Genomic DNA, 25102 nt, shown 5'->3' on the forward strand with positions numbered 1-25102 from the left:
CAAACTGATAGGTGACTAGAGAAGTTCTGTGATGCTTCTAAAACTGTGTAGCCCAACAATTAAATTCATTAGGATAGCAACTGTAATGGTTACCCTAAAACTACATCCAAACAAAAACACACATAGCCAGCACAAAATACAAGTAGACAGTCTTCCTAATCATTGACACTATTACCTTTTGCAACACGTAAATGGCAAGTACTTGTAGAATTGTAGAATGACTATTACAATAAGACAACACTGCAATACAATTGTGTATTTATATACAAAAACATTCAAAATACATGGTTCACATCCTATAGGTGAACATGATTTATCTGAAATGATACAGAGTTTGCCACTACCAGTCCCTCTGACATACAAAGATGGCTTCACTGTCTATAAAGAAAAATGGGGAGGGAAGTCAAACCTTTCTGAAGGTTATTTAAAAAAAAAACAAAAACCACACAACAAATCTCAGCTTCTCCCTTCTCTCTCTTAGCTAGAAACTTCGGCATATTTGGGACTGTAACAAGAAGTCTAAGAAGTATTTTAAACTGGCGGTTCATTCAAATGCCCCAATCAGGATCCCACCTCTGTTAGGAGAGGTGCAAACATAGGATGACACTACCCTGGGCCTAAGGAGTTTGCAACTGTAAATTATTAAACAGAAATTTCAAGGAAGCAGAAGATATATTTAAATAAATTTGAGGCCATTTATACAGATAAGTGGCAAAAAAAGTGTTTCTTTAAAGGTGACCTAAAAAGCAAGAGCAATTGCTTCCTAAATTTCCTTATGAGAAAAACTTCCTTATGAGAGGCCTTGAAAAAGGCAGGAGATGGTTTATCAATTCCCTGGACTTTACAGTACTTGAGACTTATTAGCTTACAGTGGTATATCATCCTCAAACATCTTACTCCTCCCTCTTTCCTTCATTAGCAGATGTTTGTCGTAAAGCCAGCCTTTATTTTTAAGAGGACTCCTAAATGGATTCTTAAAAGTTCTACCAGCAACTTTAAAATTAGTTCCCCCTTTGTTTTAAGTAGCAAGAGAAAAGCTTTTCTACTGATCATAAGCCATCAGATAAATTTAACAGTATTTTGAAAAGAGTAAATATGTTCTACCTTAGGCCAGGTCCACATATGGAAGGCATTACCAATATTCTAGCATGGATGACGTTTATCATGGCAAATCTGCACTTTTACCAGTATAGCTACATCAGTTCCATTTAGGCTATGTCCACATAATGTTACTACAACTTTTGTTGGTCAAGGGTGTGAAAAAACCCACCCCACTAAACAAAAGTTAACGACGAAAAGCACCAATGCAGATAGCGCTGTGTCGGCGAGAGACACGCTCCTGGCAATGAAGCTACCATCCCTCATTCGGAGTGGTTTTCTTTTGTTGCAGGGAGGGCACAGCTGCACCATTGTAATCTACATCTATCTCTCTGATAGATTTAGTTACACCAGCAGAAGTCTGCAGTATTCACCTGGCCTCAGTAGGTGGTTTAAGGAGCTGCAGTACTCCTGATTGGAATCTTCATCTCTGACTAGATAATTCCTGTAGCTGTCTTGGGGCAGTAACTTCAGTGATAACCAGATCTGACAGAGTGCTAGCAGCAGCACCCTGATCACTGATGGTGCTGCAGCATGAAGTAGTCTGCTGGCTCAGCAATGAACAATTAAATACTTTCTACTGCAGGAATGTAAGCACCTGGGTTGTAATTACTGGGCTCATGACGTAATTGGGAGGCTATAGGTAGAAAGAAGAGGCAGGAAGGAGGAATTTTTTACAGTGTTAAGTCTGAATGCAGAAATGATATTCTTAACGCAATATTACAGCTAGCCACAGAAACTTGTGCAATTGGCCCCTTCTCTACCTACGCTACATTGATGACATCTTCATCATCTGTACCCTTGGGAAAGAGTCTCTGGAAAAATTCCACCACGATTTCAAGAGCTTCCACCCCATCATCAACCTCAGCCTCGACCAATCTACATGGGAGGTCCACTTCCTAGACACCACGGTAGGGATGCTGATGCATAGCAATGATAGGAGCCATTTATACAGTAAAATAAGAAGCCTTAAAGTAACAACATTTTCCTTGCAACATTTATGAAAAATACAAGAAAAATGGGGCTCAATAATAAAAGCTCTTCTGCAATTCTTTAAGAACACCAGGAAAGGCACGAGAACCTAAGATACAAAAGTACAGTGCATTTGATGATCACAGACTCAGGAACCAAGTCTGCTACTCCACAAAACCAAAGAAGGCACTCAGAAGGGAAGTTCAGAAAGTGAGCTGTGCTGAAAAGGGAGGCTGCATGGAAAAAAGCTTCTACTGAAAGGTGCCTGTGTTATCTTGTGTGTGAGAGGACAAAAATGGAAGTATACAAGGTACATATATCAGAGGGGTAGCCGTGTTAGTCTGGATCTGTAAAAGCAGCAAAGAATCCTGTGGCACCTTATAGACTAACAGATGTTTTGGAGCATGAGCTTTCGTGGGTGAATACCCACTTCGTCAGATGCATGTAGTGGAAATTTCCAGGGGCAGGTATATATATGCAGGCAAGCTAGAGATAATGAGGTAGTTCAATCAGGGAGGATGAGCCCCGGTTCTAGCAGTTGAGGTGTGAAAACCAAGGGAGGAGAAACTGGTTCTGTAATTGGCAAGCCATTCATAGTCTTTGTTTAATCCTGAGCTGATGGTGTCAAATTTGCAGATGAACTGAAGCTCAGCAGTTTCTCTTTGAAGTCTGGTCCTGAAGTTTTTTTGCTGCAGGATCCCCACCTTAAGGTCCGCTATAGTGTGGCCAGGGAGGTTGAAGTGTTGGGCACCCGCATGGCCCCACAATATGCCAATATTTTTATGGCCGACCTGGAACAATGCTTCCTCAGCTCTCGTCCACTAACGCCCCTTCTCTACCTACGCTACATTGATGACATCTTCATCATCTGGACCCATGGGAAGGAGTCTCTGGAAAAATTCCACCACGATTTCAACAGCTTCCACCCCATCAACCTCAGCCTGGACCAATCTACACGGGAGGTCCACTTCCTAGACACCACGGTGCAAATAAGTGATGGTCACATTAACACCACCCTATACCGAAAACCTATCGATCGCTATGCCTACCTTCATGCCTCCAGCTTCCATCCCGGGCACATCACATGATCCATTGTCTACAGCCAAGCACTGAGGTACAACTGCATCTGCTCTAACCCCTCAGACAGAGACCAACACCTACAAAATCTCCACCAAGCATTCTCAAAACTACAATACCCGCATAAGGAAATAAGGAAACAGATCAACAGAGCCAGACGTGTACCCAGAAGCCTCCTACTTCAAGACAAACCCAAGAAAGAAACCAACAAGGACTCCACTGGCCATCACATACAGTCCCCAGCTAAAACCTCTCCAACGCATCATCAGGGACCTACAACCCATCCTGGACAATGATCCCACAATTTCATAGGCCTTGGGTGGCAGGCCAGTCCTCGCCCACGGGCAACCTACCAACCTGAAACATATTCTCACCAGTAACTGCACACTGCACCATAGTAACTCTAGCTCAGGAACCAATCCATGCAATAAACCTCGATGCCAACTCTGCCCACATATCTACACCAGCGACACCATCACAGGACCTAACCAGATCAGCCACACCATCACCGGTTCATTCACCTGCACGTCCACCAATGTAATATACACCATCATATGCCAGCAATGCCCCTCTGCTATGTACATCAGCCAAACTGGACAGTCGCTACGGAAAAGGATAAATGGACACAAGTCAGATATTAGGAATGGCAATATACAAAAACCTGTAGGAGAACACTTCAACCTCCCTGGCCACACTATAGCAGACCTTAAGGTGGGGATCCTGCAGCAAAAAAACTTCAGGACCAGACTTCAAAGAGAAACTGCTGAGCTTCAGTTCACCTGCAAATTTGACACCATCAGCTCAGGATTAAACAAAGACTGTGAATGGCTTGCCAATTACAGAACCAGTTTCTCCTCCCTTGGTTTTCACACCTCAATTGCTAGAACAGGGCCTCATCCTCCCTGATTGAACTAACCTCATTATCTCTAGCTTGCCTGCATATATATACCTGCCCCTGGAAATTTCCACTACATGCATCTGATGAAGTGGGTATTCACCCACGAAAGCTCATGCTCCAAAACGTCTGTTAGTCTATAAGGTGCCACAGAACTCTTTGCTGAAGATACATATAGTGAAAGGAAAATAGCCTCGGTATATTTATGACCATGAGGTGACAAAAGCAGACTAGACAGCACAGCATCCTGGGTAACAGAGAGCACCTTGTGACACCAGGACAAGGATTTTTTTTTTAAGTAATAATTCAGACTTGCAAGGCACTAGCACTTCACCTTGGATGGACGGATAGGGATGGAATGCAATACTTGTCTCTTGTTCCTTGGCCAAATGTTTCTCTCCTCCAGAGAGAAACTTTGCCCAAGCTGTTTTTGAATAATCAAAGTTTAGCAAACACTTGAACCCTCCTAAACTACCACTGTTTTTTGCTCTGGGTTACTAAAGGTCAAACTTTTGTTTTTTAAGTGATCTCTCTCCTATCTGTCCAGAAAGCATGCTTCAAGGCTTGAAACTAATATCTGTGTTTTAAATATTTCAAAAAAGAGACTTCTCTAGATTAAAATCTAATGCTAGAAGTTACACAAACTATAGCTTACACGTTTAAGGTAATACAAAGACTTTTCCTCTGCCTCCTACATCCCAAATGGAAACACTGAACACATCAACACCAATAGGAATAATAAAGGACCTATTATTAAGGATGCTACACTGCAAAACCAGCAATGGGCAAAAATGCAAAACAAGAAGCTGTAATTGCTGAGACGGTAACCTACACATAGCTAGATTTCTTAAGGTATTCGTTAAGGCCACCTTTTAGAGAAAGTATAGTTCTTCATTGTGTTCACCAGGTCTTCATTCTACATAGTTCTACTAAAATAGGTCACTGACAGTAATATCCTCTAAGAACCAATGTAGGTCCCATCCTCACTAGCAAAAAGCTAATGGAGTTAGATGTCTAGAGATCAGGGAAGGAGACTGCAAATCGGGAAACCCCCATCCAATGTAAGTCAACATCTATTTCAATGGTGTTGATCTATGCGAGCTGAAGAGCTGGTTACACAACTCTGATTTTAAAGCTGATTCAGCTAAACTGTTGGTTTTGAATCCAGTGAGAAAGTTTCTCCAGCATAGTGCCTAGGGCCTGTCTATCTTTCCATTAGCACAACAGAAACGCAATACAGAAAACCAAAGGAAGTGTGCTGTCAAATACAAGGACTTCAGGCTCAATAAAAGCAGCAAACAATCCTGTGGCACCTTACAGACTTAACAGACGTTTTGGAGCATCCGACGAAGTGGATATTTTACAGATCCAGACTAACACAGCTACCCCTCTGATACTTTTCAGGCTCAATGTATATCATAAGCAGTAAGACCTGAAGACCTTAAAAGAATATGGTGTTTTCACTAGTGAAAAACCCCACAGTTCACAGAGATTTTGCATTGTTAATCATTTAAGAATTCAAATGGCTTTATTGAAATGTGTTACTCTGGATGGAATTGTCACAAGAACAGGTTCTCTCTCCGTTTCCTACTTTTGATCAAGACAAAAATATCATTAAAATAGCTCTTCACCATACTTGGTTTCGGGTCAAAAATGAGAGAGCACAAAAAATAACCAAATTTCTTAGAGCCTTAAAAGTTGAACACGCGTGCTCATCCCATCTCTTCACTCCTTGTGTTCTCAACATTTCTCTGAGATTTCTGTACTTAAAGGAACAAAACTGTCATTTGCCATCATTTTGCCTCCTTGCATTATATACATCCCTGGGAGGAAACCCTCATTTTCCAACTGTCCCTCCACTTTGGAAAGTGACTGAAGGACCAGATAAGAAAAGAGAGACTATTTCTTGCTCTAAGGTAGTACAATTACAGGTAGAGTAAGTATTAAAAATCTACCAGCTCTCCAAACTAGACTACATTCCCATACAAAAAAAAAAAAAAAAAAAGCTACAGAAGTAACAATGTACTGTTGTTGCCAAGTTTGTATAAAGTCCTTAGTCTCAAAAGAAAACAAACACTGTTTACACAGTTGTATATCTGCTTTGATGTACAATGCCACTCACCCCATAATACTAGGAATGGGACCAGAATCTTCCCTAATTTAAAATAATTAGTCTTCAGCTAGACCATTAACACCTTTCTTGTCTCTCACGAAACTGCTCAGCAACCTTAAAAGCATAACTGGGCAAAGAATGAGCAAAAAATTGTTTTGCAAGCCATTTTTCTTTGTAAAGAAACATGAATGCAAATGTGGTTTGTGATTCTCTGGTATGCTGGGGATGGCCAGTGGAAAGGGGAGTGAGAAAAGCCTTTTATTATTCATTATCTTTTGTGTGTCATACCTAGACAGACTGATAGGAACTCAATCATGCCCCCAAGCTTACAGAAAATTACTAAAGAATGATCAGGAGGAACAGCAAGAGATTTAAGAGTTTCAGCAAGTCCTAGATTCACTTCTTACTCAGTTATGCTTTGGAAACAAATATGAGAGCCTCCTTTCCACTGTATCTAGGAAATAAGCAAGTTGCAACCTGTATATTTTATCCATTAATCAAATCTGCTTTACCTGAGAGTCTTTAGCCATGGGTGCATGCAAGGTAGGAAGCTTTCAATTTTAACTACTTTCCACCTCAAGCCACACTGAAACCTAATTACATAAAGAGTGCAATGTATTGGTAGAATAAAAGATAAATATGCAGTTCATTAACACATGAATGTGAACAAACACAGCAAATGTTTCACCTCCTCCCCCAAACACGTTTACATGTGGAAACCACAACAGGACTCTTTAGACACATTTCACATTTAAGCCAACTTTTCTGCTTTAAACAAAAAAATGGCTACATACAAGTTACTTTACTTTGATTCATTTATATACAAATGATTCTCCACCTAAATAATTTCATTGTGTCACCTCTCTATTTGACCCAATTACAGTAGGTTTAACATTAAACACTGCTGATTTTAGGCAGACAATTCATGTACATGCACACTAACATGGCATATTTAAGAAGTATGTGGGCTAGTCTACACTATGGGGGAAAATCGATCTTAGATATGCAACTTCAGCTACGTGAACAACATAGCTGAAGTCAAAGTATCTAAGATCGAATTACTCACCGTCCTCACGGTGCGGGATCAATGTCCGGGGCTCCCCCTGTCGATTCCACAACTCCGTTTGGGTTGGTGAAGTTACGGAATCGATATAAGCGCGTTCAGGGATCAATATATCGCGTCTAGATGAGACGCGATATCGATCCCCGAGCAATCGATTGTAACCCACCAATACGGTGGGTAGTGAAGACGTACCCTGAGAAACTCAAAGATTTACTATAACCTAATGTAGTGAACTTAAAATAAGCCTCTACAGTAGAATAATATGCTACATATGCAGTGTGCTGCAAATACTGCTAATTTAATGTATAATATGAATATTTTAAACATTTTACGACAATTTTGAAATGACATTAGTATTTGATTCTTCAGTGTCTAATTTTGTGTGTATAAATAAGACTATAATCACATAACTGTAGCTAGTACCAACTCTGTTTGTCCCTCTCCAATTAATGTATCATTTTTCCTGTAATTAAAATGGCCACAGTAGTCCTAACAATATTCTGTGGCCTCATCCACACAGAAATTGCATTGTGTTAATTAATGAGTTAAAAAAACTCAATTCAGCTAAATCAGTGCAAAGCCTATATACTAGTGCAAGCTAACTTGATATAACCCAGTTGAAAAGTATGCCTATGTAGGGCTTGCACTGGTTTAACTAAGTAAGTTTCTAAACAGATTTTAGTTAAATTGGTTCACTGTATATGACTATAGCCAGCTTTTATAATGCATTGTCTAAATTCTGAAACTCAATTTATACTTTTATCTGCTAAAAAAATAAAAAGCATCAAATACTACTACATTTGCACTTTCCTTATCACAAAGGTTTTGTACTCAGAGGTAATGTCTGTGAGCTTAAAGCTGTTACCAATCACTCCCCTTTTCAACAACATTATTGAGTGAGGCGGGAGAAAACAAATGAGGCACTATCAAATATCAAATCAATGTTTTTAAATGCATACCAATTTCTAAGTTATGCAATACTGTGCTGATCACTTTGGTGTAACATTTCAATGACAAAACTTGCAAGTTAAATATTTCTGAATAGTCTAAATTTATAATTTAAAACTATCTGCAATAGACAGCTCTAATTAAGACTGTCTGCATTAACATATTTAGACAATCACATCTGTTGCCATGTAGGAAAAAAGTCCCTCTAAGCACAAAAATATGAAATTATGCTTTAAAAATTACTGGTGAACCACATTAATGATTTACTCATATGCCAAGTCAGCAGTAACACTTGCCTTTGGATAATACTGCTCTGAACAGTACCTAAATATAATTTTATGAAGGCATGTTTAAAAATAATTTTCTTTTTCCCTTGTATTCCAGAAGAGGCCATGTCTACAAGAGGAAATTGACTGGAACAGCTCCAGTATAATTTAGGGGTTCTGGAATAACTCCCCATGCGGACACACTATTCCTGAATAAAAGCAATTTTATTCTGTAATAGTAACTTCACTTCCAAGATGGAGTAATTATTCCACAATAAAGTCACTTATTTCAGACTAGAGTGTCTACATGGAGGCCGGGGTCATTCTGGAATAGCTAAATAAGAATAGTTATTCTCGAGTAAATGCCAGACAATTTCCCTATAAATCTATAACAGAGATTCAACTGAACAAATAAAACACTTCCCTACCACTGATCTAGGATCTTAATTATCTTGCAACTGTTTAAACATGCCAGGTATTTCATACATAACATTGCTACACTGGACAGCCCTGGAGTCATATCACCACAATGTTAAACTGTCATTTCAATGGAAGTCAAGTATAGAGCTGGTGCAACAGTGGCCACATTGTTAATATTAAAAGATCCCAGGCACAAATGATATGGCTGTGCAATTAAGTATCTAGTTCAATGCACTGTACTATGAGGAAAGGCTGAAGGAAGTGGGTATGTTTAGTTTGGAAAAGAGGAGATGGGGGGAGGAACATGATATCCATCTGCAGATACTTAAAGTCTGCCATAAAAAAAAAATGGAGAAACATCATTCTTTTTTGCCACAGAGGACAGGACAAGAGGCAATGGGTTCAAACTACAGCGTAGCAGATTTAGGTTAAATCTCAGGAAAAACTTCTTAACTATAAGAATAGTAGGAACATATGGGCCTAGGGAGGTTGTGGAAGCTTCTTCACTGGAGGTTTTCAAAAGGAGGCTAGATCTGTCTTGGATGGTTAGACAAAACAAATCCTGCATCTTGGCAGGGGATTGGACTAGACCAGTGGTTCTCAACTGGGGCGCTCCGAGCAGTTTCACGGGGTCCACCAAGCAGGACCAGGGTTAGACTCACTGGAACCCAGGGCAGAAAGCCACAGCCCCACTGCATGGGTCTGAAGCCCCGCCGCCTGGGACTGAAGCCTGAGCAACTTAGATTTACGGTGCCCCATGGCATGAGGCCCCTTGCAATTGTCCTGCTTGCTACCCCTTAATGCAAGCCCTGGCTTTTATATGCGGAAAACTAGTTATTGTGGCACAAGTGGGCCATGAAGTTTTTATAACATATCTTGGGGGCAGAGGGGGCCTTAGAAAGAAAAAGGTTGAGAACCCCTGGACTAGACGACCATTGCAGTCCCTTCTAATCCTTTGTTTCCACAAAGACTAGTTAAGAGAACCATACTTCATCACATGCCTTCAATTCAACTATGGGGCATATTTAGAGCAAACAGAAGTGTGCAAAAAACTGAAGTCACACTGGGTAAGTCTACACCGCATCTGGACATGCACCTCCGAGCCCAGCTCCACAGACCTGGGCTATCAAGGCTCACACTAGCACAAGAGTGGGCAAACTTTTTGGTCTGAGGGCTGCATGGGGTTTCAGAAATTGTATGGAGGGCTGGTTAGGGGAGGTTGTTCCTCCCCAAAGAGCCAGGCATGGCCTGGCCCCGGCCCTCCCCCCCCCCCAAATGGCCACCCTGGGGCCCCTGCCCCATCTACCATCCCCTTGTCCCCTGAACGCCCCCGGAACCCCCACCCATGACTGCCCCCGATGTCCCATCCAACCCCCCTCCTTCCTGACTTCCCCCCAGGACCCCTGCCCCCATTCAACCCCCCTGTTCCCTGCCCTCTGACCATCCTGACCCCTATCCACACCCCAAACTCCCCTACCCTCTATCCAAACCCCCCTGCTCCCTGCCTCCTTTCCACGCTGCTTGGAGCACTGGCGGCTGGCAGCACTACAGCCGTGCCACCCAGCTGGAGCCAGCCTTGCCACAGTGCAGGACAGAGCACTGTGTCTGACCGGGCTCTGAGCTGAGCTACCTGGCCGCCTACAGCATTGCACCAGCAGCACGGAGTGCTGAGGCTGTGGGGGAGGGGGAACAGCAGGGGAGCTAGCATCCCAGGGGCCGGGCCAGGAGCTTAGGGGCCAGGCAGGAGGGTCCCACAGGCTGGATGTGGCCCGCAGTTTGCCCACCGCTACACTAGTACATTAAAAATAGCTGTGCAGCTGGGGCTGGAGCTCAAGTTCCCTGACGGATGGGGTGGGACCACTGCCTGAGCTACTACATCAAAGCAACATCTGTCTACATAGACATTTTTAGGGTGCTAGCACAAGCCCCAATACCACATGTCTGTGGATCCAGTCTGCAAGGCTCACTCCTAGACGCTGTGTAGATATACCCTTACATTCTGTTAATCTGGGCTCTTTTGCATTCCTTGGAATTGGACTATTTTTTTTAAGTGTTGGGCTTTTCTTCCCTAAAAGATAGCTTCCTCTATGCAAATGAACATTTGTTCTCCATTGAGATTGTCTATCTCTGGAGTCAGCCATCAGCAGTAAAATTCTGTCCTTCTTCCCCCTCCACACTTCACCCTACAAAGGAGTATTATCTTTAAAGCCAGAGGCCTGTTCCACACACAGTTCTTGTGCTGGTATAACTATTTCAGTTTGGGGTGTAATTTTTTTTTTTAAATCAAGATAGTTATAACAATTCAACCCCTTATGTAGATAAATTATATCAATACAAAGGGGCCTTATACATGTGGCATAGGCCCCTTCCCATACAGTATGCCTTTATACTGTCATAACTGTGGCCACACCAGAGAGGTTAAACTGCTTTAACTATACTGGTTGCAACTTGTGTATGTAGATGAGCCCTAAGACACCGACATCTTAATAAAACATGCTTAACAAACTCATGAAGTTTGTGTTTTAAAATTTACTTAGTTTTTTTTAAGCCAAACAACTTTTAGAAATTCAAGAACCAGTATCCAGAAAATCTTCTCTCTCAAACTGGGTGATTCCAGTTATTTCAGAGAGACACACACACACACAAAATAAAAAAGTAAAAGGGATTTCTGAATACTAATGTTCAGATTAGTTCTGCAGGAACTGGAATGGAAAAAGACAGTGTAACTGGGCAGTTGGTCATAAAAAAAATAAACCACAAATAAGAAGAACATTAGAGGAGTCACTTCATTAACCACAAGGCAGTCTTTGTGACCTCATGTCCATTTTCACCAGTTTTACAGTCCTTCTTTCAATAAGGTTATTTCATTAGTCTGTTTCACCACAGCACAAGAGAGCTCCTTATCCACATTTTACAAATATTTCTCCTAAAAATCGGCTTCAGTGCTTTACTTCCAGCTCAGAAAGTAGCTTACCTAAAGGGCATCTTGTTCTGATCGGACTGAACTTGTCTCTTCAATCTTCCCGTAATATTCTATTGATTTTCTAGTGCTTTCCGTAGCCTCTCACAAATCCATTTTACTCTGTAGTTATCACAGATAAATACAGATGGATGCAAAAAAAAAAAAACCCCCAAAAAAAACACACACCCTAGTTTCTCCCAATTAGCAGAGATCATATATGATACAGTGATGATTTCACACAAGTCAAACCAGACAGCAATTAAGTCTACCACCAACAAAATACCAAACCAAAGGACACAGACAAGAGCCACAAGCAGGATTTGCTACGTGTGCATTGTGAAGCTTTTACTATCAGTACAAATAGCAAGAAGATTTAAGATGCTTAACATACAAAACAGTTAGTTTATGCCATTAGAAACTAGTATGGTACAGAAACTATTTTAAAAATCACCGTTGCCTTCACTAAGAAAAGTAGTGAGCTATTGACAAGCAGGATTTAAAAGCAGTTAGTTTTAAAATAGGTCTGGTCAAATAATTCAACATATGATCAATATACAATATAACACTCAGTTCTACAGAAGCATTTCAACAGAGATACATTCAGAGTCCCTACTTCTAGTAGGATAAAGATCACTAGTAGACTGGAAAAAAGTGTTAAACCATTTGCCTGCTTTCACCACTTTGTGTAGTCAATAAGTAAAGCCTGATCATTTTTGACCCTCAGGAACTGTATAAAATTCAGCTTTTCTCCCACCCAATAAGAGAGATTATGGTCATTCTCCATTTCAATTGATAATGACTGGGAGAAGGAGGTTCATAATCAGGGTACCTCTGCTCACACAATTCCTCTTCATAATTTCAAATTCTCTTTATATAAAGTGTTTTAAGTTAAGTTATACACATGGTACTGTCTGCATCATGCATTTTTGAAGCATAACGGAGCATGCCACACATGCTTGCTTTGGTGCCCCCATAAAGTGGTTTAATTATGATGACTGAACTAATAGGCTCACATCACAGACTTTTACAGGTTGACCCCATGTCATTCTGATGTATCATTTTGCACCAGTTCAGTGCTGTAAATCAATTTAAGATATCCAGCAGGCTGAAAAGGCTGGTAATGATGCTTTCTCTGCAGTCTCTGGGGACTCCACATTATACACAACTTACATTATTTATAAAGCTGAGATGATGCCTCCATTAGCCTTGTAAGACTACAGAAACGAAGGCTTTTGTATACATACAGCTTGGACTGGGTAGTGCATACTATTGTGTTTTAAATATAACAACATTCAAACGTATTACTCCCTATCTATCTATATCTATATCTATATCTATATATACACACACACACACACACACACACACATACATACACACACACACGGCTTCTAAATTTCAGTCTTTAAGTTGTACCCATAAAGTGGCTCAGAATTTAAGGAGGGTCTATAAAAAAATCACTCCAGTATTTGCTGCGCCAGTTTTTGTAATGTTACTAACCATTGCATCACTTCTCTTTACATTTCAGCCCTTTACTTACTAGTTTGAACTCTACATTTGTCAACTTCCAAACTCTTGAATTGGTAGATTCTACTTATACAGAAACTGAAGAATCTCAAGCTGTTTATCTAGACTCTTTCCTCCACTGTACTGGATCAAAGAATACACAAAATGAATAGTAGAGGATAGCATAAGGGGGGGAAAAAGTGTATTTGATTACATACCAAGGGAATGGAGGGGTCAAAACTAAAGCAAGGACAAATCCCTACCCTTAGGGTAACCTGATCTTGCCTTGAACTGATCATTTCTGGAGACTGTGTAAGGCTCCTAGATCACCCAACTCCAGAGAAATCTGTCAAGCCTCAAGTTACAGTGTGAAATTAATAAGATGAGAGTCTGAACAGCAGCACAGGAATATCAACTATATGAGCTAAGTATTTTTCATCTTAACATTAAAAAACCCTAAAGACAGCCACTGTAAAGGAATCACAAAAATGAAGTACTGAATATTTAAACAAGGTGCAATGAGAATCTTCTACCAATTGCCCTGCACAGAACTCCTATCCAGATTGATATTTTTACATCTTGAGTTGCAACTGGAAGCAAGTCGTCAATAAATTTAATGTAGTAGTTATAGACAAGATTAAAATCAGTTTTAACACAGCAAGTTCCTTTGCAGGATTCACTCATTCTTTGACACACTGAGGTGCAAACGCTTGACCACATGAAGACTAGCAGAATTTGAGGTGTCTACTTACAAAGAAGAGTGGTCTCTGCGGGTTGTTAGTCTTAGTTTTGAGTTTCATGTTGTGTAACGTACAAAAATCACACACAAGCCAAGTCTTATAGGGAAAGAGAAGTCAGAAGAGGCAAGAGTTCCCAGTTTTTACATGTAGAGCTGTCTGAAACATAACCTTTTAACTAAAATGTTAATTTCTAGAGATGTCATATCCTACTATGTCTGCGATAAACTAAGGATGGGCATATATTTGCTTTTATTTGAAATATACATGACTGGGGGGGGGGGAAGTAGAATTAGATGTTTCTGACCATCAAGTACTCCACCCTGAGAAGGGTGGCACCTATTCTTAGATGCAATGAACATAAGTTCTTTTTCCTAAATATACCAAAAGAAATTCTCTTCCTAAAAGTTAACTACAAATAAGCATATGCTCTACAAGCAAACTGCAAAACCAGCCTGCACATCTTCTTTAATTTTATGAACTGCTAACAAAGGAACACATATTGTAGTTCTTACTCAGTCAAAACTCCCACTGACTTCATTAAAAATGATAAGATCTGGCCCAGCTACTTTAGAAAGCATGATTGAACATTTGCACATGGACATATCTTAATAAAATTTAAAGATACATCCATAGCTGGATAATCTCATTCTGTAAAGTAGAAGTAAATTGAAAATCACATTGAGAGAAGAAAAATCATATGCATCCAAACCTCCTAATAATCAGAAGAATTTTAAGTGAACTTTCCTTGACCTCTAAACAAATCTTGTTGCAAAAAGCAAATCCATTAGGAGGAACAAAGATTTGGATTAGCCAAGTCATTAGAGAAATGCTTTTCCCAAATAAAAACAAAGGGCATTTGCCTTGTGCTAACCAGAGCTTTACAGGAACTGTTGCAAGTTTCTCCCACTTGGCTTTGAACACAATGGGGCCAGGACAAAAGTCTGAAGCAGCAGAAGCCTCAGAAACAGGGTTTTCTAATGAGAGAGGGGAAAGGAGAGAGAGGAAGAGGGAAGGAGAGCGCTCTTGGCGGGTCTATTTTCTCTTCCTCCAGCCCAACAAAGAAATCTACCTAGAAACTTTAAACCAAGGAAGGCAGCAAAGAAGAAAGCACAGAAGTCACAGGTTTCTCTCCGGGAACCCGCAGAGACGCCATCATACTGGAGAAAAACCCTGTCCCCCTCCAAAAAAAAAATAAAAAAAATTAAAATTAAGTCCATCCCTCCTTACCCCAAACCGTGATGAAAAGAAGAAGCCCGGACCCGAGCCTGACGTTGGAAATAACTGAGGAAAGAACGAGGGGGAAGCAACAAGGCAAAGCGCAGCCACCATGCAAACCACTTCCCTGAGCCCAGCAAGCCCTGCCCGGCCCAGACCAGCCAGCAAGCCCCAGGACGCAGAGGTGGGGTAGGAGGGGTCCCCGCCCAGGCACAGGAGCCGGCTTGGGAGAGGGCAAAGAAGCGGAAAGTTGTTACCGGCTGCTGGGCGGCGAAGCGCGCAGAGGAGACACCGAACGCCGCGGCAGCTGGCTGGATCCCTCGCTCCTTCCTCCCCTGGCTGCGGCTGTGGCTGTTGCGGCTTCAGCCGCCAGGCAGCCCTGCGCTCGCTCTGCCTCTGCGCCTAGATTGATCTGGTCTCGCTGGCGTCAGGCAGTCGGAGCCGCCCAGCCTCCACTTACCCCACTGCCAATATAACACACACACACACACACACACACACCAGACCGGCGAGGGATCCTCTCCAAATTCCCACCCCCGCCAGCAGCTGCAGCTGCCTTGGGGCCCCTCTACAAAGTCCTGGGTCGTGCGCCTCCTGCATTGCTGGATTAGTTTGGTTTGTTAGGGCCAGCCTCTAGCGTTCACAAATCACGAAAGTGACTTAAAACCCACGGTTTAAACAAACAGCAATACATTTTGGCTATTTTTTATTTTCCATCTGGTTTCGCAGTCTTTAGAGTACACTTGCTTCACGTTTCAAATGTGTCCCTGCAAACATGAGGGCTAGTAATTTTTGTATTATTATTGTTAAAGCTGATATTCTCTCACAACAATCTCGTGTTTCCAGGCGTTGTGGCCCCGATTGTGTGGTGTAGTCCATGCTTGGGCAGAGATTCACCACCACAGAGCTCATGCTCAGAGCAGAACAAAGTTGTTGAGGAAGAAGCCTGAGAGCTTGTCCACACAGTGAAATTTCCTGGCATACCTTAATTTAAACCTGTATAATTATACTGCTATAGTAATGCCAGTAAATCTCCCCATGTAGACAAGATCTAAGTATTATATTAACCTAAACTTAAAATACAGAGAAATTAAAGTACAAAGAGGTTATAAGGCCCTGATGCTGCCCACACTTTTGCACAGAAATAATTTTACATGTGTGAGGAGTAGTCCTCGATTACTCACACATATAAAGTTACTCATGGGTGTCAGGCCATGTCTACATTATGGGCGCTACAAAGACAGCCTACAGTGCCATAGCTACATCACTGTAACCCCATAGTGTAGACACAGCCTACAGCAAGGGAAGGGATTTTCCCTTCACTGTAGGAACACCACCTCGCTGAGCAAAAGTAGCTAGGTTGACAGAAACTTTCTTACATCATCCAACACCAGAGATTATGTCAGCATTGCTTCCAATTGTCAGGTGTATGTAGATTTTTCACACCTCTGAGTGCTGTAGCTATGTCAACCTAATTTTGACACCAGGCCTCAGTATCTGCAGAAACCTCACCTAAATGACTTGCCCAAGATGACAAAAGAAACCTGTGGCAGAGGTGGGAGTAGAATCTAAATTATCTGGCTCTCAGGCCTCTGCCACAAGATCACCTTTACTCCCATACTGGTTAATAATGGAAATTCACCCACCTGTCTGGTAAACTGGCATACAACCAGTATAATAAACACAACAGTGGAAGACATGGGAACTTTGGTAAAGGACATTGGGGCACACACACACCCCCAACTCAAGAAAAGTATCGTGGGTTCCACACAAAGCAGCCAGGGCCTTCCTTTAAAAAAAAAGGGAGGGGATCATCTTGGATTAAATTTTGTATTTTAAATAAATCAGTCCCTTTACCTTTTACCACGTGCACCTTCTATTATTAAAGATGAATGGACTCTAATAATCCAGTTTACTCTGAACCATTTATGCCGTGTTTACTTTTTGTATTTTATTCAATTAAACCACTTGGGTTTCCTTTTGTGGTCCTCATGCATCAGTAGAATGCTGCAATGTATGAGTTGAAAATAGTACTGTGAAATGCTTACATTAAAACAAAATACGTTTCAAATTATTTTTAAGTCTAATGAAGACATTTATAAATAGAGAAGTGCAGAAGAAGGATAAGCTAATTAGCCTATATTATTTGCATTTGGTAAAACCTGCAAACCCCAGACAGGGGTTAGGACCCTATTGTGCCAGGCATATACGCACAGTGATAAGATGGTCCCTGCCTCAAAGATTTAACAAATCTAAGAACACCATGACCAGATCCTTGAAATCAGGTGTTGTGCCACTGACTTCAGTGGCCCCAATGGGCGGAAGAGTCTGCCCATACAGTCTTCACTGTAGGACTGGATCCTAAGGAGACGTGACAAGAAGCGAATTAAGGACTAAGCAGTGCAGTTTGTCAAGTGTCTTGTTAAATCCACAATTTTTGCTATTTTGGGGGGGGGGGAAGGTTGGGGTTTGTTTGTTTTTTGTGAGGGAGAGCTGGGTGGTGTGATGTAAAGGAGTTATAGTGCTTTCTATTATTTAGTTAACACTTCTTTGAGGGGTAGGGAAGGTCTAGATTTTATAGGCTACCTCTCCTAAAAAAGTGTGCTGTAAGCAGGTAATTAATTGTAGAGGCATGAGAAAAGTCAGTCATATGGCAAAGGGCCAGATTTTTAAAGGTCAAGATACAGATAGGTATCTAGTGGGATTTTCAAAAGTGATGTTAATTTCTTTGGTGCTTTTGAAAATCCCATTAGGTGCCTATCTGCATCTTTAGGCACCTAAATACCTTTGCAAATCTAGCCCTAGGAGGCTGCATGCAAAAAGGCAGAGAATGGAAGTGGGAGACAGATGTAAAATGAGAATTTATGTAGGCAGAATTTCCTTAATTGTTTCTTATTTACCATTCAAAATAAAAACATCCATGCCAGTATTATGATTCAGTGTTGTTTTGTCTTATTTAATACATACATTATTTTGTGTAACAAATACCTAAAGAAATGCCGCTTTTCTAAATAGGATAATTGCTCTCCGTCTCAGGAATTCTTACTGTGAGATCAGAATTTTCACGCAGATTATGACAGATGATTTCTAGTCAAAATCAGCCTGGCAGCAGAAGTTTCATTTGGCTTGTTCCCTGGGCTTCTGTTACAGATAGTGGCTTCTGCTGGTGACAATGCTGTGCTGAACTCCCTAATTTTGCTTCATGTTATGTTCACTAAATTTTTGCCAGGTGGATAGCCAATAATCCAGTAAAGCCGGTATTTTCATGAAGTGTTGTTCAATATCGATCAATGTGCAACTTTTTACCTGAATTGAATTAGCTGAAACCATTTTCCTATCATTCATATTGTATTTTGCACAGACCAATAAATAAATAAATGGAAGTGGGGCATTTTGTAAGAGGAATAGCATTTTTTCCTCCTCATCATTGATATTGAGTTTTTCACAACTCTAGCTAGAGTTCTGCAATTTCAAATTTGACTCCTAGCTCAATAGTAAAACAATACTGATAACAATACTGCCCTTCCCACCCTCCACCAGGGACAGCCCACTTGATCATTCTTTATGGGTTTTCTTTTAAATAGGATAGGTAAGGAAGAGATATTAAGGAATGCCATATAGGCCTTCTCCTAACCAGTATCGTTAGAGGATATGAATGGGGAGAGGCAAGCAACTATGTAAATCTGTTTGGGGAGGATGTCCCATGCGCGAGGGACAGTATGGAAGAAGACCACAAAAGTGCTTGTAAGATGCTACTGGGAGAGTTAAAGCACAGAAGAGACTGGATAAGTAAGGTGGAGCTAAACTATGAAGAGCCTTGAAGGTAAGAACCATATATGGTCCTAAGACTGACCAACTTCTACCAGAAAACTTTTGATCACAGTATGGAAATCCATCTGCATGGACCCGATTGCATAATAGGGACCTATCTGTGTTGCTATGTTTGCTACCATACACAAAAAAAGATAAAGACCCTAAAGAAGCACATTTCGTTTCTTAACATACAATTTCTTCCCGAATTAGCCCACCATGATTAAGTAAGATTTATACAGAATAAACATGGAACTGATAACTTTATAAGATTATTAAACACATTTCTCTCTGTTATATTAAATAATACTTCTGCAACAAATATATCTGGAGATGACAAAGAGGTCTTTGATCAGGTTGAATAATCATTCTTCTTTTCCACTGATGGGATTTGGACCAAAATTCATTACTTGGATAAGATTAATGTACCCAACTATAGCAGCCAAGATCCTTATTAATGGTTATGATTCCAAAAGCCTGCGGCTGAAACATAGTACTATACAGAGCTAACCCTTATCTCTCTTATTGTTTGCATTTATTATGGAGTCCCTGATGCAAAGAATTAATTCCAGCAAGGGTATTTTTGGTATAGGAATGAGCAATATTGAACAGCAGATTGTATTACATATGTTGAGGACACATTAATTTTTGCCAATAACCCTATAGTGTTAACCCTAGCCAATGTATTGAAACAATGAAACATTTTTGGAGACTTTTCTGGATTCAAAATGAATTACAATGAATCAGAGCCTCTCCCTCTAGACTTTGCCCAGTGCCATTCAGAGGCCTTTGAAGATCATTTAACTTTGTCTTGTGAACCACTTTAACTAGGGATATTGGAGTCTATGTAGCCAAACATTCTTTGGACCTTTATAAATTAAATTATTTCCCTTTGGCCATTCAAAGATTTACATAACTGGAATAACTTAAACCTATTATTGGCTTCTTGGAAGACACCACTAGAATTAAACTTCATTCCCATCTTAATTACCATTTTCAAGTTCTTACAGTCCCTGTCCCATTTACATCTTATTACATTTTAATATACTGCTTTGTAATTTTTTATGTACGCAGGTGTCAAATACAAAATTGAAGCTTATTTTCTTTATCAGAAAAAATCAATAGTGGTTTGGCATTTTCAAACCTAGCTCTTTACTGCTTGGCAACACAGTTAGGTCCATTAGCTGACAGGTACAGAAATGGTTCCCAGTATATCCCATATCAATATATCTGTTTCCTTCTACAGTTTATTTATACCTTCACTAATATAATTAACCTATTTGTCAACTGATGAAAAGCACTGTGTAAGAGCTAGGTATTATTATTTATTACTATTAATATTGCTCACCATGCAGTGGTTATTAGTTTTTCTAAGCAAAGTGTTTTTTTTTCATTTTGGAATGTATATATGAATTATATTTACACACCAGGCATAAGAGCAGGATTACATGTTTAGGAGTGGAAGGCTAATTGAAAGAGGTGGAATATGGAGATTAGTAAAGTTATTCTGAGCATTGGATAAAGGAAGCTGTTCCAGACATAAGGTACTACAGAGAAAAAAAGCAGCAAATTGGACATTTCTCTCTTGTATGGCAAGAGACCAGGAAAGACATTGTGCTTCTGTTGTTTATGGCCCAACTGGATGTACATAGGATTCCTGGCAAAGCACTCATAGTTAAGTTTTTCAAAGATATAATTGTGCCCAGAGGATATAGAACAGCTTTATGCCAATCCAAATAGTATGCCCTCTCATATTATTGTGCCTTACTCTATATTGTGTTCACCAATTATAAAAGGCTTGTGGGCTCTCTACTTAAAACATGTAGGCAGCCAAACCTAAAACTGCAGGTAAAATCTGCAGAGCCCTACAAAACCTTTTTTGCGGATTGGATGCAGATACAAATTTTGTATCCACACAGACATGTAAAAAGCTGGGCTGCCTAACCTGTTCGCCTGGGGCAATGTGTTCTTGTCTAGTACTTGATGGTCTTGAAACAAATGTATATATATTAGTTTCCATTTGCACTTCCTGGTGCAAACTATGTTTTAGGTCTCAAACATCCTAACCGTAACACACGATTACACAAGTTGTTGAAAACATGTACATATAACCGGAAGCACAGAAAGGTAGGACTGGAAGAAACCTCAGTAGGTCATCTAGTCCAGTGGTTCTCAAAGCCAGTCCGCTGCTTGTTCAAGGAAAGCCCGTGGCAGGCCGGGCCGGTTTGTTTACCTGCCTCGTCCGCAGGTTCGGCCAGTCGTGGCTCCCACTGGCTGCAGTTCGCCACTCCAGGCCAATGGGGGCTGCGGGAATCGGCGTGGGCCAAGGGATGTGCTGGCCGCCCTTCCAGCAGCTCCCATTGGCCTAGAGCAGTGAACCACGGCCAGTGGGAGCTGGGATTGGCCGAACCTGCGACATCAGGTAAACAAACCGGCCCTGTCCACCAGGGACTTTCCCTCAACAAGCAGAGGACCGGGTCTGAGAACCACTGATCTAGTCCAGTCCCGTGCACTGAGGCAGGACTAAGGGTATGTCTACACTTACAGTTCTGCAGCATGTGTGGTGAAGATGCTCCACACTGATGGGAGAGCGCTCCTACTGACATAAAAAAACCCACCCCGCTCTCCACCAACATAGTGCTGTGCACACTAGTGCTTATGCCTTCAGCATAAGCTATGTCCTCAGGGGGGTGGAATATTCACATCACTGAGCAACATAAGTTTTGGCGATATAAGTGGTAGTGTAGACATAGCCTAAGTATTATCTAAACCGTCCCTCACAGGTATTTATCTAACCTGTTGTAGAAGGAAAGTCCTAGAAGAATAAAACTAACTTCAAACTCCATGCCTCTTCCAATCTTCACCAAGCTGCCCCCCCCCAAGATAAAATAGCCAAATTGTTGATAGGCAAGTAGAGTAATACTAAATACTAATCTCACCTATACATTATGTACTATTATACACACACACACACACACACACACACACACACACACACACACACACACACACACACACACACACACACTAAAAACCCAACTGATGATTAAATGACTTTATTAAGGTTACAAAGTCAACCACTCAACAGTTAAAAAATGCTAAAGCAGCCTTAATTCGGGAGCCCTTGTGTATATGCAGTATAATATAATCTTTAATGACATGATCACACACTATATTTTCCACAGGACCCTTGGCTCAGACAGTGCACAGGATGGATGGAGCTCAAATAATGAGCAGCTATTCAATATTTTGCTCTCTTCTTGTTCAACGTGTGGCCCTCGTTCTTATTTATTACATACTATTCAAACCTTGCTCTGAAGGGGTTTTCCTCAGGGGTTTTCTATCGTACTCATCACTTTAGTATCTGAGTGTTTCACAAACATTGATTAATTTATCTTTGCAAAACCCCAGTGAGGGGATGAGGTGCTATCATCCCCATTTTACAGTTGGGGAGCTGGGGCACAGATAGACTATGGTCTAAAGTATCCCCAAATTTGGGAGCCCAATCTGAGACATCTAAGACTAGCATTATGTATCTCGTAAGTGTTCAGAGTTCAGCTTCCATTCACTTCAGTTGCATCTGAGAATGTAGCACTTCTGCAAATCAGACCCCAGAGTCTCAAGTCAGGAACCCAGAAAACGAGGGAATACACAATTAGTGACCACCTGCAAAAAGTATGGGTGAAGTGACTTGCCTAGCATCAGACAGGAACTCTGTGGCATAGGCAGATGTAGAATTCAGCTCCCCAAGGCAGCATTCACCTGTTTAACTGTGAGACCATCCTTCCTCAGCCTGTAATCCCCTGCCTCATTCCCAGTGCATCTGTGGCTCTGTGGGCAGGACTTGCTATTGCTGTCGCTGCTGCTGGAGGAGGTGGCTGCTCCTGCGTTAATCCCGCTTTGCTGCCTCCTGGGGTGGGGAGGAATGGAGTGGAGCCTTCCCTTGTCGCTCCTGCTGCTGACGACCATCTGCTGGCCTGCCTGCCTCCACTTACCCACCCTGGGACTATTGCAGCAGAGACTATCATCACATGCCCCCCTTGAAATTTCCCTTCCCCATAGTTTGCATTGGGCGGGTGGGCCTTCTCCTCCCCATGCCTGCACATCAGCCCCTCCCCCTCATGGTATGCAACCCTCCCCACTGTCTCCCATGGTCCTTCTCTCTTCTAGTTCACTGCTCCCCCCATCTTTTGTGGTCTCCTTCCGCTTGCAGTTTGCTCCCCGGCTGTGTATGCTCTCTCTCTTTCCTTGCAGTTCATTGCTTCCTCCACCCCCCGTTTGTTACCTGCCTTCCCTGCCCTCCCCAGCCCCCTTATCTCCTGATATTTTTTTATCTGTCCTGCCCAGAGCTCCCCCCTCCTATTGCTGTTTGATATCTGCTCCACCCCAGAGCCCCTCCCCCACTCACTGGTACTTGGCTTCCCAGCCCAGTCCCACCCTTCACTCTTTGTTCCTCTCTAGGCCCCTTCCATACCCCTTACTGTTTATTTCCCTGCCTCCCCTGTCCTGCCCAGGGCCCCATTTGTCATGTCCCTGTACCACTTATGGACTGACTACAGAGCTTGCTTAGGGCTGGTCCAGACTGGGGGGGGGGGGGGGGAAATCGATCTTAGATAACTAATTTCAGCTACGTGAATAACGTAGCTGAAGTCGAATATCTAAGCTCGGATTACTCACCCGTCCAGACGGCGCGGGATCAATGTCCGCGGCTCTCCGTGTCGATTCCAGAACTCCGTTCGGGTTGATGGAATTCCGGAATCGATATAAGCGCGGTCGGGGATCGATATATCGCGTCTAGATTAGACGCGATATATCGATCCCCGAGCAATTGATTTTAACCCGCCGATACGGTGGGTAGTCTGGACGTATCCTTAGACACCAGATGTGTTCATCATAAGATCCTTTAATGCTCTGCCAGGTCTGGTAAAAGTTCATTTAAATAAGGTATTTTATACATGGTGCCACCTAGTGGCTGAAGAGTATAATACACTTTAGCATTCCACTACATCTCCCTCTTAAATTCTACATTCCTACCATTTACACTATCACGCTATCTTTGAAGTTGAGTATTGATCACTCTGTTGTGCATCTCTGAATTGTACTGGCTTTCTAATTACACAACCCCAATTTATTATACTGGTCATCTGGTTATCTATTAATTGCAATGCTTGGCTGTAGTTTGTTTGGAATCCTTGAGTAGTCTTCTTGTTCTGCATCTGCCATCTGTAGAGTTTGCTCTGTTGATTATAGCTTGTTCCTCAGAAAGAACAAGCTATAGATGCAGACAGTTTCTCTTGAACTCTCTACTGTTGGTCTTGATCACATATGATCTGGGAACTGAATTATTTTTCCTCACAATTGCTGGAGTTATCCATCCTTTTTCTCCATCCAATTTGACATGAACATAGACACCAGGTTCTACATCTGACAGTTCTTTGAGTGATATCTGTTATAAAAGTGTTCACAGGATCTTTTAGCCTTTTTATCTGAGTTGGTTACTCTTCATGTCTGGCCACTTTGGAGATAGATTCTTTTCCAAAGTTGGAACAGTAGTTCTGATTTGTCTTCCCAACAGGAGTTGTCCTGGATTATATCCAGTAATTGCTATTGGTGTTGATCTGTAACTCAGGAGAGCAAGGAATGGATTTTCCTGCTGTAGGATTTTCTTGGCTGTCTGTACAGCTCTCTTAACCTCTCCATTTACTTCTGTGTAATGTAGGCTGCTAGCAATAGGATCAAAATCATATTTTGTTTGAAAAGATTTAAATTTTGCTGCAGTGAATTATGGTTCATTGTCAATCACTAGTTGTTCTGCAATACTGAAATAAGCAACATTTCACTTCATTTTCTCAACAACACTGTGACATGTTATGGCTTTGAACTACATTATTTCTAAATACCTGGAAAAATAGTCCACAATGATCAGGTAATGATGTTCTATGAATTCACATAAATCTGCAGCTAGTCTCTTCTAAGGTCTGTCTGGTAGAGGTATTGTTATTAAAGGTTCTTTGTGT

The 25102-nt window shown here is 41.4% G+C and overlaps 1 protein-coding gene across 2 annotated transcripts in view; it reads right to left on the bottom strand.

Moving 5' to 3' along the window:
• SMAD1 (SMAD family member 1) overlaps nt 1–15725 on the bottom strand; it is a 75593-nt gene extending 59868 nt beyond the window's left edge. For both annotated transcript variants that reach the window (XM_030564971.1, XM_030564969.1), the window contains exon 1: nt 15533–15725. The gene's annotated coding sequence lies outside the window, so the exon portion shown is untranslated. The remainder of the gene's footprint in view (nt 1–15532) is intronic.
• Between the last annotated feature and the right edge of the window lie 9377 nt (nt 15726–25102).

This window comes from Gopherus evgoodei, chromosome 5 (genome assembly GCF_007399415.2).
Source record: "Gopherus evgoodei ecotype Sinaloan lineage chromosome 5, rGopEvg1_v1.p, whole genome shotgun sequence".
Taxonomy (NCBI): Eukaryota; Metazoa; Chordata; order Testudines; family Testudinidae; genus Gopherus; species Gopherus evgoodei.